Here is a 5655-nt window from a genome sequence, read left to right as displayed (position 1 = left end):
GGTGAGATAAATTCGACATGTAATTGAGATACTGTAACAATAACATGCATCCACAAAGTTAACAATATCATTAAAAAACAAAAACAAAAACAACCACAATAATTTGAAACATCCTTTTTTTTTTAAGAAACCTTTAAGTTAGATATTTAAATGCTCAAAAATTTTTTTCTGACTTCCAAACCATTAGCTAAAATTTTTCTTTGATATGTAAATGACCCACTGGGATTACTTTGCCTACACCCACATTTCCCAGCCAGGTGACTCTGGGAGGATAGTAGTCTTTGCCCTGGGGGCTTAGTGAATTCCTTCAGGCTGGAGAGTTTAAAAAGCACCTTTTTTTATTTTTATTTTTTCAGCTAGAAAAAAAGCGGCCAGTTGCTTTCATTTCTTTTTGGCCTGAACACATGGCAGGAAAGTTGGGCAATCGCAAAGTCCAGAAATTCTCCAGGGAAAATTTATTCCTGATGGCCATTGAGCAATCTGGGGTTTGCGATTTCCGACACCCTCCGCCATGTCCCTAGAGTTTCTTTCCATGGTCAGACCAAAGAAAAACATAGAACACACAGACAAAAAAAACAGACAGTGGTGCCACACTGGAACAACCCAAACGAATGCATTCAAGTAATTTCTGCCTAATGTTCTAGTGTCAGAGTAAGTGGGGTGGATTGACTTTGCCTCATTTTAGGGAGTTTGAAGTTATCTATCACAGTGGCTAATACAGCAAATCACTAGGAGGAAAAATATTCCAGAGCCTATGACAATATGAAGGGCAAGCAACCCAGAGAAGTGCAATTTGAAATACAACCATAGAAAAAGAAAATGGGAAGGAATCAAACTTGTAGAATCGCCATGAAGGTGGACAGACAAAGGAGGCAGTCAGAGGGGAGTCAAACGAACATCCAGAGGCACAACTGTAAAATTCACAGATTAATTCTCGACTATAAATACCAACAATAAATCCAAGACAGACGGCAATGCCAATAACAACCAAGTTTTTTTGAGCTCCTCAAATCACAGGCAGACAACCTCTCCCAGCAGCCTGGGAACATCTTCCCGCTGCTCTTACTGATCCCCTGGGGCACCACCAGGGTTGTGACCTATAGCAGTAGAACTCGTCAGCTCGCTACAACTCAGATTCCTCCTTGAGTAGGGGGACTCAAACCCCTCAGTCACAAAGTCTGCTACTACTCGGTTTCCACGTCGAGTAGAGATCTCATACCCTCAGCCACTAAACCACCACGAAGTCTGCTTCCCACTGGTCACAGAATACAACATAATCTTAGACTAAGACAGACACGAAGCAAAGCACACACTCTCTCTCTCTCTCTCTCTCTCTCACACACACACACACACACACACACATATCAGAACTCACCAGGCCGCCTCTTCACAGCTCTGTTCCGGGCAGGATGAGGACTCCTGGTTGGCTTGCCAATGAAAGGTCCGGGCATCCTAATCTAGCTGCCCGATGCAGAGAAATGAAGAGGCTGAGGTCCCAGCAAATGCTCCAAAAAGTGCTTTATTACTGACCGGAATGGCCAGGGTCAATGTGTGCCCAGAATAGGACAGGGACAAAGACCTCGTGGTCCCATTGGTCCCTCCTTATATAAGATGGAAAGTGTGGGGGGGAAGGAGTGACGCCACTTCCTTGAGGGCTGGACTTCTGCTACGGTAACACGAATCATTGGTGAGGTAGGGGTATTGGTGGGGCCGAGGTAGTGATGACTTCCTTAAGGGGCGGGACACCCGCCAAGGTTAGTGGAGGCAGGGCTGACTTCCCTTTTCAACTTAAATAACAACTTCTATCTACACCAAACACCATACTTTGTGTGGGTGGCTTCAGTTTCAGTACTCTGCTTTGTTGGATGGCACTGAACTAGAGTAAATAATTGTCTCATGTGTTACTGTTTTGCTTACCCTCTCTCGAATAAGCCTATCAGGTTTATATTATTCTCAGTCTTATTTTACTAAAAAGAGAAACATTGTCTTATTTTACAGAGAATTTAAATTTAAGAATGATCCATCTTTTTAAGGCCAAAAAGCAGATAATGGTAACCCTCATTTAATGATTATTTTAAAAATTATATATTAAATGAGAATAGCAAAAATTTTTGTTTAAATTTTATTTAAAGAAAATGTGGGGAGCCGAGCCGGGAGGTTCTGCCAGCATGGCGTTTGCAGCCTTCCGCCATGCCAAAGGCTGCTTTAACCAGGACTAGGAAGGGGGTGTGGGACATGGGTCACCCCAGCACCCCCCTACTTCCTTCCTCCAGTACTCCAGAGCTTTGCCTGGCCACATGGTGGGGCAAACCAGCGAGGTGGGTCCCTTGGAGGAGTTTATTGGTGTTCCTAGGTTTGCCCCATTTCCTTCCCACCTCCAAAGGGAGGGTCTGGGGGAGGGGGCTCCGACCTCCCGGCCTTCAGGCTTGGGAAGGACTGGGAAGACCCCTTTCCTTCCTGGGAGCCAAGCAGAGAGGTTCTGCCAGCATGGCGTTTGGCAGCCCTCCGCCATGCCAAAGGCTGCTTTAACCAGGCCTAGGAAGGGGGTGCGGGACATGGGTCACAATAGGTTCTGGCATTAGTACTTATCAGGGAAGTTTCCTTATTAAACCTGTCCATTGCCCCCGTGCAGAACATTATAAAAAAATATATGGATATCATTGTGTTTCATCTGCTAGTCATTTTCTAAACATTGTCCATGTGCTCCTTTTATTCCTTTGCTCTCTCACTCCCATCTCTTGTTACCACACATTTAACCATTTTCTGTACTAATGGTTTTTGTTTTGGCCAAGGTGGATTACATATCTTTCACAGTAATTTTTGGGTGGAGTCTGAAGCTTCAGCAGGCAATACATCATGGCAAGGTTTCATGCTGTAGGCTTTTTGGCCAAGATAAGGTGAAGATGCAGCCTCGATTGCCCCCCACAGCCTTTTCTCTCCTTCCTCCCTGTCCCAGGGTTATTCCTAGACACCTTTTCAGAGTCCTAGCAAGTGGGTTCCAGTGAGATGCAATTTAAAAGAGACCTCAGGTTTCCTTCTTCATGCAAGGGGCTGGGAGGGGACTGCTGAACTCTCAACTTCCAACAATTCAGAAGCAAAAGCCTCTCGGGGATTCGGAAGCTTCAGCAGGCAACAAGTGGACATGGCTCCATGCTCTCTTCATTTGTTCAATCACAGACCAAAGTGGTGTCTCGGAAACACCCCCCTTCCTCTTGACTATTTCTAAAACATAAAAGGGTCACGTGTATCTCCTTTGTATATCTCAGATGTATTCCCTTAACATCTATAACTCTTTTCGAATATCCTCATATAGTGACAATTTTGCCCACTGGATTTGTTATTTGACTGATTTTCCCCCTTTGAGATTTGTTTTATAAACAATACTGGTAGAAGAATATCTCTGTATAAATTTCATGTTTGTACCAAGTTACGGGGAATGTTGGACTTTATTCATCAGCCCCCAGATACATCAACAATATCTTGTGGCATTGCTTCTCTTTTGCATAGGCACATTAAAATGGGGAAATATGGGCCCGGAGAGATAGCACAGCGGTGTTTGCCTTGCAAGCAGCCGATCCAGGACCAAAGGTGGTTGGTTCGAATCCCGGTGTCCCATATGGTCCCCCCGTGCCTGCCAGGAGTTATTTCTGAGCAGACAGCCAGGAGTAACCCCTGAGCAATTCCGGGTGTGGCCCAAAAACCAAAATAAAAATAAAAATAAAATGGGGAAATAATACATATGCAAACAAGTTCTTTTCTAATAGAGATGGGGACACAAATTTGGTAATGTAATTAGGCCTTTTACCCTGAACATTGGCATAATGGTTTGGCTCAGGCCTCAGAAGAACGGGCATCGCCCATACACACCTGAACAATGGATACATCTATGGAAACAACCGGAATTGTCTTTAACATTACCAGGATCCAAGCCTCTACCAGGGAAGACCTACCACCGCTTTGCCAGTGACTTACTCCAAAGAGTGCTCCCAACACCCAGACGACTCAGCAACAGTCTGCATGCAGGGCAGATTGCTCTGCATTTAATGGTATGCTGAAACTAGAGGATGCTCCACATCAGCCTGACATCTATGAAAGTAATGTACAGAATCCAGAGTCTTTAAATATAAGAATCTGATACCAACAACAGCTAAAGTGTGAAAAAGTTTCACTGGGACCTTGAGAATGACTGGAGTTGGACGGACTGGTTTGCCTGGAACCCAGAGTCTGTCTTATGCCAATAAACTGAGGTGAAGCCTTTTTAGTAATCAGTCAAGGATTTTTTTTCCATTTTCCCCATTTTTCTGGACCTATGCAAACAACGGCGATTGCTACTATCACACCTTTACTTTTTTTTTTTTTTTTTACTTTTTTCCTTTAAGAAAAAAAATACAAATTACTGAACTTAAAAACAATTGTAGTATGGGGCTGGGAGGTGGCGCTAGAGGTAAGGTGTCTGCCTTGCAAGCGCTAGCCAAGGAAAGGACCACGGTTTGATCCCCCAGCGTCCCATATGGTCCCAAGCCAGGAGCAATTTCTGAGCGCATAGCCAGGAGTAACCCCTGAGCATCAAAAGGGTGTGGCCCAAAAAAAACAAAAAAAAAAACAAAACAAAAAAACAAAAAAAAAAAACCCAAAAACAACCCACAATTGTAGTAGAATGCCTGTCTCAAATACAGGCAGGGGATGGGAAGGGGGAAGGTGGTAATGTTACACTGGGAAGGGGGGGTGTTCTGGTTATGACTGTAACCCAAATATGATCATGCTACTTAAAAAAATATATTAAAAAAAAAAGAATGAATGAGGGGACTGGAAAACCTGTCTAGAGTACAGGTGGGGGGGTGGGATGGAGGGAGATTTGGGACATTAGTGGTGCACTGGAGATGGGAGGTGTTATTTACATGACTGAAACCTAATCACAATCATATTTGTAATCAAGATGTTTAAATAAATAAAAATATTTAAAAAAAAAGAAAATGTATCAGGTCCGGAGAGATAGCACAGTGGTGTTTGCCTTGCAAGCAGCTGATCCAGGACCAAAGGTGGTTGGCTCGAATCCCGGTGTCCCATATGGTCCCTGGTGCTGCCAGGAGCTATTTCTAAGCAGACAGCCAGGAGTAACCCCTGAGCACCGTCAGGTGTGGCCCAAAAACCAAAAATATAAATAAATAAATAAATAAATAAATAAATAAATAAATAAATAAAATGTATCACATAATTTACAGCTGATCAAAATACATTTGTTTCTAGGTAAGTGAAAGCAAGTAATTGAAAAAAATAAAGAAAAAAAATTAAAAAGAAAGAGAAGTTAAAAAAGAAAAGAAAATTATATTAGCAAGTACATTTCTGAAAATTATTATATCTCTAATTAAGTCATTAGTACAATGGCAAAAGGTTTAGTAAGCTTTTGCTGTTAGCTCTCCATTCTGTTAAATTGGTGTGTTCCTATAGGGAGGACAGCACCAAACAAAGTTGTCCAGAGATTCAAGCTCTATTATTGGTACTAAGGCTTTTAGGGGTGTGTACTTAGCTGCCAGGCCTCAGGGAAGAAGAAAGATGTAAGGAGAAGATTCCCACAATTGCTCTCCAAACAGCTCTGATGATACCAGCACAAAAACCAGTGTATCTGAAGTTTGTCAGATAATTGAGCATACAGAA

Source organism: Suncus etruscus, chromosome 4, assembly GCF_024139225.1.
Source record: "Suncus etruscus isolate mSunEtr1 chromosome 4, mSunEtr1.pri.cur, whole genome shotgun sequence".
Lineage (NCBI taxonomy): Eukaryota > Metazoa > Chordata > Mammalia > Eulipotyphla > Soricidae > Suncus > Suncus etruscus.
Note: the sequence above shows the minus strand (reverse complement) of the source record.